The sequence below is a fragment of the Canis lupus genome, chromosome 34 (assembly GCF_003254725.2).
Source record: "Canis lupus dingo isolate Sandy chromosome 34, ASM325472v2, whole genome shotgun sequence".
Taxonomy (NCBI): Eukaryota; Metazoa; Chordata; class Mammalia; order Carnivora; family Canidae; genus Canis; species Canis lupus.
In genome coordinates, this window is record NC_064276.1 from 41,124,210 (window position 1) to 41,144,676 (window position 20,467).

The 20,467-nt window shown below is 43.5% G+C and overlaps 1 protein-coding gene across 5 annotated transcripts in view; it reads left to right on the top strand.

Annotated features, from left to right (window-relative positions):
• The window catches only part of LOC112645994 (uncharacterized), a 197,138-nt gene that overhangs the window by 97,036 nt on the left and 79,635 nt on the right, over nt 1–20,467 (top strand). The gene's annotated exons all lie outside the window — the stretch shown is intronic.

Sequence of the window (20,467 nt, forward strand, 5' to 3'; positions counted from 1 at the left end):
GTGTTTTTGATGACAGCCATTCTGACAGACGTGAGGCGATATCTCACTGCAGTTCTGACTTGCATTTCCATGATGATTGATGATGCGGAGTACCTTTCATGTACCTGTTGGCCGCTTGCGTGTCTGCGTTGGAAAAATGTTTAGAGTCTTTGCCCATCTTATTTTTCTTTGCTTGTTTTAAAAAAAATCAGATTGTTTTTTGGTTTTGCTATTGAGGTGTAGGAGTTCCTTATGTAATTTGGATTTTAACGCTTCATTGGATATAAGAATTGCAAATATTTGCCCCCATCCTATAGATTGACTTTGCATTTTTCTTCTTCTTCTTCTTCTTCTTCTTCTTCTTCTTCTTCTTCTTCTTCTTCTTCTTCTTCTCCTTCTCCTTCTCCTTCTCCTTCTCCTTCTCCTTCTTCTTATTCTTCTTTTTTTTTCCTGTGTGGAAACTTTTTAGCTTGTTGTAGGCCCACTTGTTGATTTTTTTTCCTTTTTTTAAGCAATAAAAATTGAGTTAATTTTTGTAAGTTTTTGTAAGTAGTGTAAGATAGAGGCCCAATTTCATTTTTTGGCATGTAGCTATCTAGTTTTCCTAAAACTGTTTACTGAAGAGACTATGCTTTCCCCATTGAGAATTCTTGGCTTCCTTGCCAAATGTCAATTGACCCTATATGTGTAGGTTTATTACTGGACTCTCAATTCTGTTCCAATGATCCACGTGCCTATTTTTATACCAATATCATACTGTCTTGACTACCACAGCTTCATAATATAGTTTGAAATCAGGAAGTGTGATGTCCCTGTGTTGTTCTTTCTTAATATTTCTTTAGCTATGTGGAGTCTTTTGTGGTTCCACAGAAATTTAAGATTGTTGTTTGCATTCCTGTGAATAATATCATTGAAATTTTGATGATAGGAATTTTGTTGAATTTATAGCTGGGTTTAGGCGGCATGGACATTTTAACAGTATTCTGATCTATGACTATGGAATATCTTTCCATTTATTTGTGTCTTCTTCAATTTATTTCAGAAGGCTTCTAGAGTTTTTGGTTCAATAGATCTTTCACTTTGGTTAAATTTATTCCTAAGTATTTTATTCTTTTTGATGCTACGGGAAATGGGACTGTTTTATTCTTTCTGGATAGTCCATTGTTAGAATAGAAATGCAACTGATTTTTGTATGTTTATTTCATATCCTGAAACTGCTAAATTCATATATTAATTCTAACTGTTTGGGTATGGAGTCTTTAAGATTTCTTAATGCAAGATTATGTTATCAGAAAACAGGTAATTTTACTTACTCCTTTCTGATTTGGATGTCTTTTATTTCCTTTTTATGTTCTAGCTGGGGCTTCCGTGCTATATTGAATAGGTATGGTGATAGTGAGCACCTTTATCATGTTCTGATCTTAGAGGAAAAGCTTTCAATCTTTCATTGCTGAGTATGATACTAGCTGTGGGCTTGTCATTTGTGGCCTTTATTATATGGAGGTATGTTCTTTTTATACCCAGTTTATTGAGATTTTTTAAATGAAAGAAAGTTGACTTTTGTCAAATGCTTTCTTTTGCATCTTTTAAGAGGATCATATAATTTATTTCTTTCATTCTATTAAGGTGATGTACCACGTCTATTGATTTGCATATGTTGAAACATCCTTTCATCCCAGAAATAAATCCCACTTAATCATGTACATGATCCTTTAAATGTGCTGTTGAATTCAGTTTGCTAGCATTTTGTTGAAGATTTTTGCATCCATGTTCATCAGGGCTATTGGCTTACCGTTTTCTTGTAGCATCCTTATCTGGCTTTAGTATCAGGGCAATGCCGGCATCACAAAATGAGTTTGGGAGTGTTCTCCCTCCAACTTTTTGGAATATTTTAAGAAGGATTAACATGAATTCTTCTTTAAATGTTTGGTAGACTTCACCTGTGAAGCTGTCTGGTCTTGGGCTTTTCTTTGTTGGGAAGTTTTTGATTATAGATTCAATCCCCTTGCTCTTTGGTCTATTCAGATACTCTATATCTTCGTAATTCAGTATTAGCAACTTGTATGTCTCTAGGAATTTGTCCATTTCTTCTAGGTTGTCCAATTTGTCAGGATATAATTTTTCATAGTAGTCTTTTATAATCCCATGTATTCCTGTGGCAATCCATTGTAATGTTTTCTCTTTCATTTATAATTTTGTGTGAGTCCTCACTTTTTTTCTTGGTTGGTCTACCTAAAGTTAGTCTATTTTGTTTATCCTTTTAAAAAATAACTCTTAGTTTTGTGGATCTTTTTTTTAACTATTTTATTTATTCATGAGAGATACACAGATAGCGGCAGAGACACAGGCAGAGGGAGAAGCAGGTTCTCTGCAGGGAGCCCCATGAGGGACTCGATCCCAGGACCTGGGATCACACCCTGAGCCAAAGGCAGACACTCAACCACTGAGCCACCTGTTGATCGTCCCTGTTGATCTTTTGTATTGTTTTTCTATTCTCTATTTTATTTGTTTCTGCTCTGATCTTTGTTATTCTGTTCTTTCTGCTAATTTTGGGCTGCTTCTTGTTTTGTAGTTCCTTGAAGTGTAACATTAGGGTTATTTGAGTTTTTTCTTTTTTTAAAGTATGGACAGTTATTGCTACAAACTTCCCTCTTAGAACTGCTTTTGCTGCATCTCATAAATTTGTATATGTTGTGTTTCTATTTTTATGTGTTCCAATATGTTTTTTGATTTCCCTTTGGATTTCTTCTTTCATCCATTGGTTGTTCAAGAATGTGTGGTTTAATTTCCACGTATTTGTGAGTTTTCCAGTTTTCTTCCTGTTATTGATTTCTAATTTTATATAATCGTGGTCATGAAAGATGCTTAGTGTGATTTCAGTTTTCTTCCATTTACTAAAGCTTGTTTCGTGATCTATTATATGATTTATCCTGGAGAATGCTCCACGTGTACTTGAGGGAATGGGTATTCTGCTGCTGTTTAATGGGATCATCTGTATATGTTTGTTAGGTCCAAGGTATAGTTCAAGTCCACCAATTTCCTTATAATGGGTGTTCTATCCATCAATGACAGTGGCATATTGAGTTCCCTACTATTATTGTATCATTGTCTATTTCTTCCTTCAGATCTGTTAGTATTTGCTTAATGTACTGAGGGGCTCTGATGCTGAGTGTATGTATATTTAAAATTGTTTTATTATCTTGATGAATTGACCCCTTTATCATTATATAATGACCTTATTTATATCTCATTACAGTTTTTGACTTAGTCTATTTTGTTTGCTACAAATATAACTACCCCTGCTCTCTTTTGCTCTCCTTTTGCATGAAATATCATTTTTTATCCCTTCACTTTGAGCCTATGTGTGTCCTCAAAGCTGACGTGAGTCTCTTGTAGACAGCATATTAATTGGGGCATTTCTTAAAAATTGATTTAGCCACACTGCCCCTTGTGATTAGAATTTTAATTATTTTCTTCCTTGTTATCTCATCCTATGGTTGGTATTTGCAGCCTGTTTTTCTTTCTTATTCAAAGCTATATATATACATATAATTTCAGCTTTGCTGGTCTTAGGGTGAGGTGAAACTGAAGAAAGTTCCTTGTGCAGGGCACTGAAAGGCTGAGGAAGCTGATCACTCACTCCACTTTCCCAATGAGTGGGAGCTCTTTCCATTCAGAGCTTCATCCTACTGCTGAACAGTGCCAACCTGGTAGATGCATTGAGATAAGTAAATGAATCTTCTCTTCCTTCCCTTTTTGTGTAGTTATTCTCAGGTGGCTTGTTGTTGTTGTTGTTGTTGTTCCACTATGTTGCTGAAGGTTCTTGAGTGGACTCCTGAGCTCTCCCAGAGTTTTTTTTGTTCATGGATAACTGTCTAATTACTGATCTCTGTGAAAGGATGGAGGCTGGGGCTCCTACTCCACCATTTTAGGGATATCCCACTGTTTAATCTTAATATCACAAATCAATATGCAGGCACCAAATCCCCATTACCTTGCTTTTAAATTTTTTCTTAACTCATTTTTCCCCCCTGAATTGATATATTTTCATCTTCTGAGGTCACAGTCAGGTAAAAGAAGTAATAGTGAACTTGAAGTCAGAAAATCTGAGATTAAGCTATGGTTGAGTTTCTGAAGAGTTTTGTGATGTGGGTCCAAATGAGCAAATTTATCTGGGCTCAGAGTTTTCAACTGTGACTGGTGATAATAATGCTCACCTCGCAGCTTGCTGGGAAAGGATGTGTGGGAGGAATGGGAATAAGTGAGAGGACATATTTGGGTCTCATGTAAACTGCAAAGTGTCCTACTGATGAAAAGTAGTCTTCCAATTATATTTACCTATGAAAATGTGGGCACATTTTCACTGGAGATGTTTTAGATGAATTGCTCAAAAACATTTGATCAATTTTGGACTGATAGTGTTGCAACTCTCTCTAGGAAATAGTAGCCAATTTGTTCCAGGACAGTTTCTCAAACTTCTGTACCAATTAGAATAACTCTCTGAGGTCTGACAGGAGGAACTGGCTCAAGGTTCTAAAAGCACTGCCAAGACAAGTAGTTGGGCAAGTTTGTGGTACCAAGGGACTCATGATTTCTTGTTGCCGGGTTCTCTTCTTAATTAACAATCATTGTTCTGCTATCATAGCCAGCACACACCCCTGTCAGCAGGCTGCTTTTCAGGATGAACCTGCCCTGATTACAGGAATGTAGGAGGAAATACTTCCAGGCAGCTCCAAACCTAACCACTCCCAGGTAATGAGGAGATCCATCATGGTCTCTGAGAATGTGTCCTGTCAGCTCTAATCTCCTGTCAGCATCCCCTTGGGAGCGTTTCTTTGAAGTCTCTGAGTCAAAAAAGCAAAGACTCCCTCACATCCCCACATCCTCTCCCCACTCTCCATGGTAACTAAAGCTTCCTGCACATTTTTTTTTTCTGGGCTTTTTCTGACAATACCAACCATAGCAGAAATACCCGGGAGTGTTAGTACACCCCAGATAATCTTACATTAGGTACTCCTTAGACTGTCCGTGGGCCACGGTTTAGACTTACGATGTATAGGTTTGTAGATATTGAAACTGAGGCAAAAGAGACATTGAGTGACTGGCCCCCGGATGCACCAAGTGATAACTGACTCTAATTGGAGATTTCTTGATTCCCTGTCCTCCGTTGGGTCCCATGTCTACTATCTAGAAATCATGAAAATGCATTTTCAACGTCCACCTCTTTTAAGATAGTACATTTCTCTTCCTTGGTTATCACGTCCTTATTTTCTCTTCTTCTTTAATATTTGCTGTTCTATATTTGGATCTCTCTTCTACTTTGGTTTCCTTCATTGCCAAATTGTCTTGTTACTCATTTATGCTTCTTTTCTTCTCCTTATTGGCCTTGTGAAATTTTATGATATTTCACCCTCATTGGGTGGGACATTTCAAACCTCAGGCTCTGGTGCTGGAGTTACTTGCTTGCATGGTGGCTCCAGAGAGGTTAAGAAAAGGATGACTTTGTGTTGTGTGCATGTGTGCAACAGGAAATACTTTTATATTTTTCTGTCAACATGCACTTAGCAGCATGCAGGAAAAGAAAATGGAACACAGAACATTAGAAAAGCAAAGAATTAATTGTTCACTAATGAAAGGTTGAGTCATAGGCAAAGGGAAGAAATTACTCTAGAGAATCAGGGAAATAATTAGGTCCAGGGAGGCAGAAAGTCTGATCCAGATGGTGGGAGCTCCAGGGGAGGGTAAATCATGCATCAGGGAGAGATAAGAGAGGGAGGAAGGAGGATATGAAATAGGCTGGCGTCCAACAATTCTATGCCAGGATGGTAGGAATGTAACAGGAAATACTTTCACAAAGCTCCAAAACTGAGCTCCACTCCCAGATATATTTTAATAAAAATAGTCATGGTGCTGCAGGGTCTGGAGAACCGATCCATTTAGAGTATTTTCTGAACTATATGTCTACATAATCTTGCATCTTTGCTAGATTTATTTAATGTGACTTGGTCTTATTCCAGCAAAAGATTCTGTAAGTTTTTTTGAGGTCAGGGATCATGTTTTATTTTCTTCCAAAGCTCCTAGCACAGTGCTGAGATCATGATAGAGTTCATTAAATACTTGCTAACAGATTTAGCAATTAATTCTTATTAATGGAAAAGGGAAAATACCAAATATTCCCTTTGAAATGAGCACGAATAATTGCTTCGAGGTTTCCAGAGCCTTTTTTGCCAGTAGAAACAATGAGAAAATCAGAGAAGTAAGTCCGTAGGTTCTTAGCAACCTTGAGGGAACCCGTGTCATGTAAGGAGAGCGATGGATCCCTTCCCGTCACCCCTTCCCCCAAACACATGCATGGGGACAGACAAAATGAGATGAGCTGAAGTGGCTTGTTGTGTAGAAAGAACCCTCTGTCTACATATTCTAATCCAAATATCAGTTAACAAAATGTTTGCCAATGACCGATACTTGTTATGTTGGTTAGTAGGGAATCAATTTTCCCTGTCAGAACTTTTAAGGAATCTTAAAATGGCCAACTCAAATAGGCCATTTAGTGGTTTCTTGTCTCTTCTCCTCACCCCCTTTATAAATGTTGAGCCATATGTTTGAGAACATACAGCTGTCCTTGTTCAGAAGAGCCCAAAATAGCTAGATTCCCCTGCGCTTCTTTGGGTGCTAAATGTGTTTACATTCAAAATGCATGTGGGAAGTGCCTGATTTTACATAGTTTTTTTTTTTTTTCCCCTGACTGTCAGCAACTTTTCTATAACCTTTACTTAGTTCAACTAACCTAAACTTTGAGTTTAGTTTCATCCATCACTACATCATCTCAGGTGCTCCATCTTCCTGTCATTTGCTTTTCCATAATTAAAAAGTTCCCCGTGATGGATATGACAGCCTGTTTTCCGAGCCACGTGTAGTGCTGGGCAAGGTTATTTCGGTAAGCAGATATTCTAAACAACGCTCGAAGTGAACAGAGATGTGATATCCCACTCATGTGCCAGAGATCCTCTTCAATTTTGACTTGCCTAAAATAAACACTGGGGAGCATGACAAAGCATTGTAAAGAATGAAGGCTCCTATCTTTTCTGATACTTCATTGGCTCAATGAACCAAGAGAGTTCGAGTGAATGCTTCTCTTTCTCCCATATGGTTTCCTAGTGAAGTGCAGGCTCCGAGGACTAAGCTGATTAAGTGAGAAATAAATGATAGGCTCAGGCTCATTGAAAAAGAAGGAGTGCTGTTAAATCTCAACTTCCGGAGATTACCTGAGATGATGTCATGCCATGGGAATTCTGGGGGGATGCTTTGGATGTGGGAGATTTTTTGTTTTGTTTTGCTATCGTATAGGAAGGGAGAGGCCACATGATTTAAAGTTATTTCTTCACAATCATTGACTTGAAATGGTCACATACTGACCCGTCGAGCTTAGATTGCTTGAGGATGGGGACATAATAAAAGTGAAGGCTATATACAGTGATCTTTTTAAAGAAATATCTGCCAGTGTCTAGTCTGTCTATTGGTTTGGCTCCTATGTTGTTTCCCACCTGGACATCCTGGTCTCTTGTCTCTGCTGGTCCAAGTGCTATCCTTCAGCGCCAGCTCAAACCTCTCCTTCTCTAAAGCCTTCTCCTACCTCGTCCCCAACTGTTGACTGTTGTCCTCCTCTAAGTCCTCATAGCCCTACTATCCTTAGTATCCCCCTGACACTTGGCTGTTATGACATCATATCACTTAATGGATTACCTATGTAAATGGTGATGTGCACAAATCTTGAGTAGGTGACCATCGCCTGGATCAAGATATGGAACATCTCCATCCCCAAGGAAGGTATCAGCTCAATTCTTCCCTTATTTGTCCTCTAATATGAATTGTGAAAGTTCTAGGGGTAGAGATCACATATCATTCAGGGTTAGGTGAAGACAGATGGTATGCTCAAGCATTTTGACTGAAACACTTTACTGAAGGGCTTCTCTAGAGAAGTTTGGGAGTCAGCAAGGAATCACGAGGCACCTAGAGACTAGCAAGAGTTGGAGTTGATTCCTGACCCAAGTTCTGAAGGAAAAGGGGACTTTTACTTGTTGTGAGGGCCTGGTGAGAGCTTGAGCCTCACAGAAGAGAAGTGAGCCCTGGACAGCAGCTGTGGCCCGAAGAATCACAACTACTGTCTGAACCAGGCAGGGCGGGGAGGGATCTGGGGCATAAAGACCCTCACTCTGCTCAGGCAGCCGGTGGATCTCTTGCTGGCCTTCCACTAGCCAAACCCAACTATAAATCAGAGGGGAAGGGGACTTAGGGATGCAGCTTCTGGAGGTCAACCCCCCAGCAGCAAAGCAGAGAATGGATTTAGGCACATGAGGGACAAACATAATAATCAGCAAAGACCATGTTATGCTTCTATGTCCACGATGGCTCTTGGTATATTGTTTGGTTTAAAGGGAATGATTGATTTGTTGCCTGAGCTACTAATTTATAGACAGGGAGTTGCTTTTATTGAAAATTGTGGGTCAGCAATAACAACTGCTTAATTCCTTAAGAGAAGTGCGGAGGTTGCTTCTGGGTGGTTCAGTCAGTTAAGTGTCTAACACTTGATCTCTGCTCACGGTTGTGAATTCAAGGCCCAGTGAGGAGCCTACTTAAAAGAAAGGGGGAGGTAGAGAGAGGGAGAAAGAGCGAAAGAGAAAGGAGCTGCCGGCTATGAGTTCAAAGTTTTGTTTGGAATCCTTAGGTTTGTAAAAGGAAAAAGGTGAAGGGGTGGCTGTTCTCCAAAATGACGCTACTCATTGAAACAACATAATAGTTTCAACGTGGCTCTTGTGCCACCAGTGTTACGATCACTCGAGTGTCTTCACAAGCTGCTAAACACTTGTTAATGCAATTGCTGTATTAGTTCTCTTTATTGCAATGAAATGAAAAGCTCTTCCATGCTATTGGGTGGGGAAATTTCGTGACTTAGGTCTCTTCGTGTTGAGCTAGTGGTGTCTCGGAGTTGTACGAGGGCAAGCACGGCCCCTGGCTTACTGTGGGGTTTTGGTGGGGAAGCATTTAACTCTGTGTCTCCAGAAAGTAAGGACCATAATAGCATCATTTAATGGAAAGTATTTCCCGTAGAATTTATGTTCACCTTCAGGAGAAGTTTTCCACTGTTACTGTATAAATGCAAATCTTCTCCTGAGCATATACTTAATCTGTGTTTACTGAAGAGCATTAACTGATACCCATTTTGTCCAAAATATAAATTAAACTCTTGGCAGACTTTAACATGTTTTGGAAATAGAAGGGTCTGTTGGAGGCTTCCATTTCATTCCAAAGGAAAGCAGAACAAATCAGGATCCTGGAAGATTATACCGCCCAGGAGTCCTGCCAAGCCTAGGTGAGGCTTTTGTGAATCTGGACTCCCTTACATCTTATTTCCTATTCATTTGTTCCAAGGAAATCTAACTTGTCAGGAGGCTTGAAGATAATGACTATCCCTGGGAGTATCTTGTGCTGATTTTCATGATGTCTTAACCGAAGCGACTGGTTGAGGAAGGAGCCAGATGGCATCTCTACACTTAACCCTGCGGATGGAAAGCGCCGACTGGTTCCTGTGAACACCTGGATCCCGCTGGGGGGTTCTGCTTGGCCTGTCACTGCCCTCACACAGCTTTCACTGCAATGCTGCCCGTTTGCTGCTGCGAACCGTGGCTCAACTTTGTTCTCCCCATCATCGCGCTCCTAAAACACACGAGCTCATCAGCTGGCAAGTTGTCGGCCGCTAGACACCTTCCTGTCATCTCTTTGCCTGCTCTACCCTAGGCCATGCTCTGACTTCTGTTGGCTTCCATCTCACAGTCTGCTCCTTGGCTCCACTCCTCTGATGACCTGTTTGGTCCCTCATTCTCTGGTTCAGCTTTGGCCTTTGCCTCTTTGGACACGGTCTCTGTGTTTGCCACTCCGTTCTGGGCACTTAGAAAAGCTTCCATGTCTTTGTCTCATGTCTCACTACGGAAACAGTATATAAGACAAGCTTTTTTTTTTTTTTTTTTTTTTAAATCACTATCCAAATTGTTTCATTAGCTTAATTTAGGAGAAACATTTGAGGTTTTCCAACAGATCTAGAGAATTCTGCTGTGTTAACTGATATACTGAAGAATCATTTCTTTTTTTTTTCTTTTTTGAAAATTTTATTTATTTATTCCTGAGAGACACAGAGAGAGAGGCAGAGACACAGGCAGAGGGAGAAGTAGGCTCCATGCAGGGAGCCTGATGTGGGACTCGATCCCGGACTCCAGGGTCATGCCCTGGGTAAAAGGCAGATGCTCAACTGCTGAGCCACCCGGGGATCCTTGAAGAATTATTTCTTGATTCTTAGCTTTAAAGGGAATTCATCGAGAGAGGGGGAGAAGAGGGAAGGAGAGAAGAGGGAGGGAGATAGGAGACAGAGAGAAAGAGAGAGAATATACTACCTGTTGGTGAAGGTCTGAGTAAAGAATATTATATTCTTTCCAGCTCAGTGTGTTTGTTCCCTGCCTCCAAGAAAGGCAAACATAATGAAACAATAATCTAAGAAAAACCCAAGGAGGCAGATATTTTTAGAAAATATCATATGTGCATTTAGGCAACCGCTCCAGATGACCTCCGCCATGGTTGCGCTGCGTTACTGCAAGTGAGTGATAGAGTTGACTGCACGGTTGACGCAGGGTAGCTGAGAGTCCCCCCTTATGGTGGGCTCACGGGCCCTGGAGACAAAGTCAGGTCAAATGCTCTGTTTGACATGTAATAGAAATAGTCAACTTACAGCCACCTGCAGAAGTAGTTGGTATAATCATTAGTAATAAAATACTTTCTCAAATCTTCAAAAGGTACAAGGATCCTAATAAGACGTCTTGGAGAAGAAATGATTGGAGTAACTGAGATCTGGATTGTCTCAGCTGCATTTAGCTTGTTTGGCCAAAGTGAATACTGTACGGGGGACAGACTCTCTCCCCTTTCCACACTGAAATGTTAATGAATAGTGACGAGGGGAGAGGGGACTCTAAGTCTGGTGGACACAACTGTCGCCAGAATGGAGAAGGGGAATTGGTCAGGCTGCTGTGGCAGGATAACATCTACTTTTCCGGCTCCATTTCTAAAAGCACCAGGAAGTCTTCTGACCTGTTATTTGATTTCCTGTACAGTTGTACCTGCCAGACGGGAGTGTACAGACAGTGGGACTAAGCCTCGTGTCTAGATCTACATAAGTTGGCATTTTGGTTTAGCAAATCAGACTCTGGGTTTTCTTGGTATGAACCTGACACCAGACATGTATTATCTCTCGACAAGTTTAAACACTGGGCAGCGGGATCCCGGAAAGCACTTTTGTGGGGCGACATGGACATATGCAGACCTACGTAGGAAGAATGCTCCTGGCTTTATTATTATTATTATTATTTTTTAGTCCTCAAAGGAGACCTGGCATAGGAAGTTGAAGGTCCACTGACATTATATTGAAGCTGAGACCACAGCCGGGTCGGGAGTGGCCCTTTGCAGACACGGACACAGGAGAATCTGTGCCTAAAGCCATCAGTAACTCTCTCGTCACATCTTTTAGCGGAGGTAGATTGTACCCCTCTGGGAGTCCAGGGGACTTGATTCAGTCCTTTGAAACTAGTAAATTATTCCATTGCCCTGGAGCAACGTTTTATAGAACTGTCCCCACAAACTTGGTGATTTCTACTAGTGTCTTCTGAGGAGGGACATGGAGACTCTCCACTGCTTGTGTTAAAGGCCCGGCTGGCTCAGTAGGAGGAGCATACAACTCGATCGCAGGGTCATGAGTTTGAGCCCCACACTGGGTGTAGAAATTACCTAAAAATAAAAAAAAACTAAAAAAATTCAAACTGTTTAGTCAAAAAAATAAAATAAGACATTTTAGAACTCGAAAGAAGAAACTGAAGAAAATGGGAAAGGAAAAAACATGTGGGTAAGGAAGGGCTCTCCATCTCAGTTTCTTTCTTTCTTTTTTTTTTTTTAAGATTTTATTTATTTATTCATGAGAGACACAGAGAGAGGCAGAGACACAGGTGGAGGGAGAAGCAGGCTCCATGCAGGGAGCCCGATGCGGGACTCGATCCCGGGACCCCGGGGTCACGCCCTGAGCTGAAGGCAGCCGCTCAACCCCTGAGCCACCCGGGCGTCCCAATATTTCATTTCACGTGGACCTTGTGTGACATTTTGCTCTGTAGCTTTAGGAAATCAACAAAGACAGGGGAAATTCAAGTTATGATTTTATTTTAACATGAAATTCAGAAGAGAAGGAAAAAACAAACTTGACATTCCTGTTTCATACTTGTGAAAAGCAGCCTTGTTAGAGGGCAGCCGTATCAAAGGCCTCCAGCTCTAGCCCCGTGAGGACAAACAAATTAATAATCGTTTTCTAAGCACTCGAGACCGACGAATGGAAATCGTAAAACGGGTTAAAAAGCAGGAGCGTAAGTTCAGGGCGTTCTGGTGCGGGCAGGCTCAGCTCACGGAGGAGGGAGCGGGGCGGGGGTTCTAGAACAGCAGAGAGAGGGAGGGCCCGTTCCAGGCCCCAGGCCCGCGCAGCCACGTCCGGGCATGTGCACAGGGATCGGTTTTTCAAACGCAGCCCCGACGACTTGCTCGGCTAAAAGACCGAGACTTTTCACGGGGGACCCTCTAGCAATGACCGGGCTAACAGAATGCCAGCCAGCAACCCAGGACGTCTGCCCCTCTTCGGAAGGAATTCACAATCCGAGCAGTTACATGAATTCCCGAACGGCCACATTTATAAGAGAAGTGGGGTAGGGGGGAGAAGTTCACCTGCACTCAATAAATCTGAGCTTTTAGTGATTTAGTATAATCGAAAGATAATCTCTGACGTGGAAGTTGATGATGTGAATGTCCGGAAACTTTTAACCCTATCCGGTCTAGTTCAGGATTCCTGGAATGAAAACAGGCACAGAGAATGGTGAAAGCTGGGAAATTATGGTCATTTGGACGTTTTTTGGTTTGTTCTTTAAAAACTGTTCCGTGCGGGGCCAGAGGTCACTTCCTCCACGCGGCGTCTCCAGGCAGGTTGAGCTCGCGGCTTCGCGGGGCCCCGTGGACAGCGAACTGTGGGATAATGAGGCTTTTCAAGTTAAACGCAGACAATTCCACCTTAGAATAGCAGAACTCACCGTAAGCCGTGGGCAGCCTGCCTGGGGGGGCATGAAAGCTGCATTTTAATCAGAGGATGCGTATTCCTGAGGCAAGCTGTGGGAAGAAGGGCCCGGAACACTCTTTTTATGGATTCGTTTTATTTCTTTCTCCTCTGCAGCCCCCTCCCCACCCCTAAGTTCTAACAAACACATTTAAAATTTACTGGCAGACAGGGTTTTTGTTGTTGTTGTTTTTCTTCTTCTTTCTTTTCTGAAACCTTCTGGATTACAAACTATTCCCTTTGCGAGGGCCCGTCCTTTGGGGCGTCCCAGTGGGGCTGCGGCTGCCGGCTGACATTACCTTGACCTCTGGCAAAACTGGGGCCCAGGCAGGCTCCGCTGAGCCAAGATCCCCCGGGAACAGACGGCAGGGAAGGCGAGGCTGTTTTCCTAGAGGCTGGTCGGGGCTGCCTGGCTTCTGTCGGGGTCACAGGTGCTCTGGTTTCAAGAGATAAAGATGCTAAGGAATCCAGCAGGGCCCACCCCTTAGCGACGGGAGCGACGGGGCTATCACAGCCTCCGTAATCGCAGCGATCGTTGCTGCTGCGGCCAGTGAGGAGGAGCCTGAGGGAGGCGTCGGGTTTGGGGTCATCGGCCGCGTCAGGAACGCCAGCGTCCTGAGGACGGGGCCACTGGGCGGCAGGGGCCTTATGTTGTGGGTGTCGGAAATAATCTCTATAAGCTTCGGGGGCCAAAATGTGCACGGGGAGCGGCCGGTCGCTTTAACGGGCAGGACTCCCGCGTGCCAGGGCCCAGGCGCCCACTGCAGGCCTGGCCGCAGATCCGTCCAACTCCCCACCCGAGCCTTCGGCTTTGGAGGACTTTCCGAGTTACGCTGACATTGAAAATGTAGGCGTTGCCACGTAAATCCAGCATTGCGGTGTCTGTGGAACGGTTGGCCGTCCGGTCCCTGGGACTGGGGCGGGTATTTCTGAAGGGAAAGGTTGGCTCGGGATCCCTGGGTGGCGCAGCGGTTTGGCGCCTGCCTTTGGCCCAGCGCGCGATCCTGGAGTCCCGGGATCGAATCCCACGTCGGGCTCCCAGTGCATGGAGCCTGCTTCTCCCTCTGCCTGTGTCTCTGCCTCTCTCTCTCTCTCACTGTGTGCCTATCATAAATAAATAAAAATTAAAAAAAAAAAAAAAAGAAAGGTTGGCTGGCTCCGGGTCCCAGGCCGCCCACGGGACAGAGGGAGGCCAGCCTTGGCCTGCCGAGCGCACCTGCTGACCCAGTAGGCGTGTGAGCTGCAGGCCCCGAGCACGCGCCGCCGAGCCACCCCGAGGAGCCGCCGAGCATCCGCTGCCCACGGGCACACGCGGTCCTGGTACTTTCCAGCCAGAAGTTTCCGTTGCTCTCCTTTGCTGATGTAACGAGGTCCCAAGTCTGCAGCCTGAAATGAGAGCTCTGCAGCGATCAGTGACTCCCGCCGCTCCCCACGCTCATCCCGCAGGCAGGAGAGCCCCGTCCTCTCCCCATGGTTCCTCTTTGCCCCTCTCCCCGGAGATGCCGCTGCGGCCCCAGCCCAGGGACGGCCTCCCCTCTGCCCGCCTGGCTGGGGCCGCACGGCCTGTTCATCGAGAGGCTGCTTCTCCAATTCTTCATGAGGAAAGGCCAATTTCTTTCTTTCGCTCCCTTCCTCCTTTCTTTATTCTTCTTCTTTTTTTAAAGACTTTATTTATTCATGAGAGACACAGAGAAGCAGAGACACAGGCAGAGGGAGAAGCAGGCCCCACGCAGGGAGCCCGACGCGGGACTCGATCCCGGGACCCCGGGGTCACACCCTGGGCTGAAGGAGGCGCTCAGCCGCTGAGCCACCCGGGCTGCCCTTTTTTTTCTTATTAAAGTTTTCATTCTGTTCACAGACATGCAAAGCACAGGTTATAATTTTTTTAATGAGACTTAGCAGACATAATTTTTACTTTGTGGATGGCTGTGGAAGCTTTTAAATGCTTACTCTGAGTTTAATTCTGGCTTTATTTCATAAGTAACCAGCACTGGTCCTTGGGCCACACTTCAGGTAGATTTTCTTAGATGTTTTCAGGTGAATTAATCTCCTTGTTACGTGCATTTGCAAAACAAAAGAAAGAACAGCTGTCTGTACCTTGAGCACAGCAGACAGTGTTAGAGCTTTCTACCTTTTCCATTTTAAACTTCAGGAGGACAGAAGCCCTGCTCATCCTGGCCCCTCCGGTTTGTGTGCCAATGGAAAGGACTCAGTCAATGCTGAATTATCAGGGGCAACTGGGGGCTCCTTGGTTGAGCATCTGCCTTCAGCCCAGGGCATGATCCTGGGATCCGAGATCAAGTCCCACATGGGGCTCCCCGCAGGGAGCCTGCTTCTCCCTCTGCCTGTGTCTTTGCATCCCTCATGAATAAATAAATTCAAAAAAAAAATGCTCCATTTTCAGCACTGTTGCCCGCAGGCATTGGAAATGACACAGAGAGAATGAGAACGGTCAGCCTTCGAGGAGGCTATGGTGATAAGAAAGGGAGGACTGACTAACTTGCATAAAACAGTAGTGAATAATACACAATAAACAAGTGCTGAAGTTTGTGATACGTTTTAGGAAAATATCACAGGTAAATAGCAAATAAGATGCTCGACGAAAGCTGGACTCGTCTTAGATTTCGCGCTAGAACTTGGGAGAGACCTGCTCATTAGAGAGGGCAGGTCCTAGGGGGCAGCTCATCTGGGCAACGTGCTCTGTGCCCGTTTGCTCCTCTTTAAAGCATGGGGTGGAGTCTGAGGATTCCCCTCGTCTCTATTATCCTACGGTTCTAAAACCCAAGGGCCCCGTGTGCCTGTGGTGTAGATAGCTGGTGCCTGTGGTGTAGATAGCTGGTAGAAAGAGTGCGCACACCCCTTCTCTTTTCTCAATCTGCCATTCAGTGAAAATCCAACGCTGACCCATTTCTTTATAACACGGTCTCTAACACAAATGACAGTCTAGACGCCAATTAGTCACCCACTCACGTTAATTAATGTTCACCCCGATCAACTATGTTGAAGATGTTAAAGATTAAGATGGAATTAAACAAATTCCTGTGATAATGGGATCGGACAGGTTCGGTCCTTGGTCATCCCCATATTTCTCTTGGGGCTGTGGTAGCCCAGGCCGGGAGAAGCCCGCTTCCAGGATCTTCCCAGACCCCATCAGCGCAGAGTGTTTTGCTTTGTCCCTTGTTTGACCCCCTTCCAGGTACCGTGACTCTAGTTCTCTGAAAAGGCTGAGCAAGGAGAAGTAAGCACAGCTGTGTTTGGATACCTCCTTTTCCTCCCTTGGCTGTCACCCAAGAAAACGGACCCACTCTTTCACAGTTGCACAAACCACTTCATTATGTTTTTGAGGATGCTGGCCCCACCCCGGGCAGACGAGTCAGGAGGCTGGAAAGTTAGAAGTGTGTGTGTTTATTTTCTCCCCCTTCCCCACTGAGCTATTGGAACTGGTGCAGAAAGGGATTAGTAAGGTGCAGAGTCTGGGGGAGGGGGGTTCAGAAGAATGTTTGCATGGACATTCGTAATCATAATAAAAGGACCATTAGAAGCTCTTTGGTTAAAAAGCCACCGCGCAGAGGTTAATTACAGACAGGCCTTGGAGATACCGGGGATTTGATGAAAGACAGCCATAACAAAGCAAGTATCACATAAAGCAAGTCAAATGAATTTTTTGGTTTCCCAACGTGCATAAAAGTTAGGTTTGCACTGTAGCCTATTTAGTGTTCAATAGCGTTATGTCTAAAATAATGTACATACCTTAATTTAAAGTACTCGATTGGTAAAAAAAAAAAAAAAAATCCATCATCTGAGCTTTCAGTGAGTCCTAATCTTTCTGCTGGTGGAGGGTCTTGCTGACGGCTGGGGTGGCTGTGGCCCATTTCGTAAAATAAGACCACAGTGAAGTTTCCCGCATCAATCGACTCTTCTTTCGCAAATGATGTCTCTGCGGAGATGCCGTGCGGTTCGATAGCATTTTACCCGCAGTAGAACTCTTCGAAATTGGAGTCGGTCCTCTCAAACCTGCTGCCGCTTTATCAACTGAGTTTATGGAACATTCTAGACCCTTTGCTGCCCGTTCAGCAGTCTTCAGGGCGTCTGCACCGGGAGTAGACTTCATCTCAAGAAGCCCTTTTTCTTCGCTCCTCCGTAGGAAGCAAGTCTCCCTCTGTTCAGGTGTTGTCGTGAGACGGCAGCAATTCGGGGCTGTCCGGAGGTTCTGCTTCTGATTCCAGTTCCCTTACTATTTACACTTCATCTACAGTTACTTCCCCCACTGCACTCTGATGCCCTCAAACTCCTCAGATGGAGGGTTAGAATCTACTTCTTCCAAACTCTTCTTAATTTTGGTATTTTGACCTCCTCCCATGAATCACAGATGTTTTGTTCTTAACGGTATCTAGAATGGTGAATCCTTTCCAGAAGGTTTTCCATTTACTGTTCCCAGCTCCATCGGAGAGATCACTATTTATGGCACCTACAGCCTTAAATGAAATGTATTCTTGAATAATAAGACCTAAAGTCGACACTACTCCTTGATCCACGGGCTGCAGAATGGATGTTGTGTGAGCAGGCATGAAAGCAACAGCCATCTCATTGCACATCTGCATCAGAGCTCTTGGGTGACCAGGGACATTTCCAATAAGGAATAATTTGAAAGGAATCTTTTTATTTTTTATTTATTTTTATTTATTTATTTATTTATTTATTTATTTATTTATTTATTTATTTATTTTATGAACAGTAGGTCTTAACAGTGGGCTTAAAATATTCCGTAAGCCTTGTTGTAAACAGGCGTGTTGTGATGCAGGCTTTGCTCCATCCAGAGAGCACAGGAGGAGGAGATTTGGCCTAATTCTGAAGGGCCCTGGGATTTTCAGAATGGTCAACGAGCAGTGGCTCCAACTGAAAGTCACCAGCTGCTCTCACCCCTACTGTCAGGCAGCCTGACCTTTGAAAATGGGAAGCCAGGCACTGGTTTCTCCTCCCTAGCAATGAAAGTCCCAGGAGGCATCTCCTTCCAATATAAGACTGTCTCATCTACATTGAAAATCTGCTGCTCAGCGTAGCCGCCTCCATGGGTTATCTCAGCTAGATCTTCTAGAAAACTCTCAGCGGCTTCTGCATCAGCGCTTGCTGCTTCACCTTGCGGTTTTCTGTTAGGGAGCGAGCTGCTTTCCTGCCACCTCATGAACCAACCTCTGCCAGCTTCAGGCTTTTCTGCTGCAGCTTCCTCGCCTCTCTCAACCTTCACAGAACCGAAGAGAGTTAGGGCCTTGCTCCGGATCAGGCTCCGGCTTAAGGGAATGTTGCGGCTGGTTTGATCCTCGACCCAGACCACGCAGACCTTCTCTGTCTCAGCAAGAAGCCTATTTTCCTTTCTTATCTTGTCCGTGTTTGCTGAAGTTGCACTTTGCATTTCCTTTAAGGACTTTTCCTTTGCCTCCATGACGTGAATAACCATTTGGTACAAGAGGCCCAGCTTTGGGCCCATTTCAGCTTTTGACGTGCCTTCCTCACTCTGCTTACTCATTTCTAGCTTTTAATTTAAGGTGAGAGACGTGTGACTCTTCCTTTCACTTCAACACGTAGAGGCCGTTGTAGGGTTACTAACTAGCCCCATTTCAATATTATTGTGTCTCGGAGACTAGGGAGGCCCAAGAAGAAGAGGAGGAGGTGGGGAGTGGCTGGAGCAGTTAGAACACACACACACACACATTTATAAATTTAGCATTTTATAGAAGTGTGGTTCTGACACCACAAAACAATTGCAATCAGTAACAGCAGTGATCACAGGTCACCATAACAATGATAAGAATAATGAAATGTTTGAAGAATTGGGAGAATTACCGAAAGGTGACACAGAGACATGCAGTGAGCAAAGGCTGTTGGAAAAACGGTGCTGATGGGTTTGCTCAATGCAGGGTTGCCACCAACTTTCGATTGTAAAAAATAAAAAAATAAAAAAAATTTAAAAAAGCGCAAAGTATTCACAAAGTACAATAAAGCAAAGCACAATAAAACCAGGTGTGCCTGAATAACTCAGATACTTATTTTTGAAGGGGGAGCCAAAATGGGTAAATACATTACGTGCTTCTCATGTATGATTGGTATTGGAGCTGAGTTATGTGAGGGTGAAAGAAAATCAAATTAGTTCCTTCACTGTAAATGTGCTTTGTAAAACCTCAAAGTGCCGTGCACATATGTGCGGTGTTTTTAATGCAGAAAGCTATGTCTTAATCTCAGTGTTTATTTTTAATTTTAAGAAGTAGGATTGTTTAAGTCATTTTATGAAAGGCTAACACACCCCGGGATGTATAAATTCTGGTATGTCTGTTAAACAACACATAGGTTTTATTCCATGGTCCTATGTTGGTGACCTTCTACGTGACAATTCTTGGGGACAGTAACGACAGTGTAATCGATGATTCGCTTTTAGGGTACTGTGGTTCACATGCTGTTCTTACGTGGTACTAATTCATTTGACCTCTCTGAATGCTATCTGCAATAGTCCCCATTTTACAGATGAGGAAACTAAGGCACGGGTTGGTTGTATCTTACACTTGGTTGTAGCAATGGAGTTACAGGTTTTAGTGAAATTGTGTGAGAAAACGAAGGAAACCGAGGAGGGCATTACTGAGGAAGCAATATCAAAGTTGGTTCGTGAAAATTGAGTAGGAGTTTTCTAGACAAAAGAGGTAGGAAAGTACATTGAAACGATGGCATTGTCACTAAAAACATTTCTGGAGACTTTTCCTATTTATATATCTTAAAATTGCCTTCAAAGTATGTGACACATTTTTCGACACCTTCAATTGTGGCAAATCTTTGAATTTGAAGGTATAGCTAAACCCTGGAAAATGTGAAAAATCATTCAGATTCAAGTTTGGTAAATAAAGCCAGTCTTGTATCATTATGAGCAGATCACTTAAGTAATACTAACTTTTTGCAGGCGATTTATATGCGAATGGGCTCCAAGGCTAAATCTAAAAATGTTTAAGGAAAATTTTGAGCCTCCCTTTCAACGAGATGGCTAAATAATAGATTCCCATTATTATGAATCTATAAGTGGAAATGAGAAAATAACTTCATTTCTTACACAGAATATGAGTGTCCAACATACTGTCCCTTGTGTGTACACAGATTCCGTCTATAATTTTACTCTCTGTTAGAGATGCCTCTGAGGCCTGTGGGCTCTGAGACCCTCAGAGTCTTTGGAAGAGTAACTTCTTGGTAAATGAATTGGGCTAAGTAAGTGGATTTTGATCATCCCCTAGGTCGACACAATGGGATGACGTCAAAGAGGTGACTCCT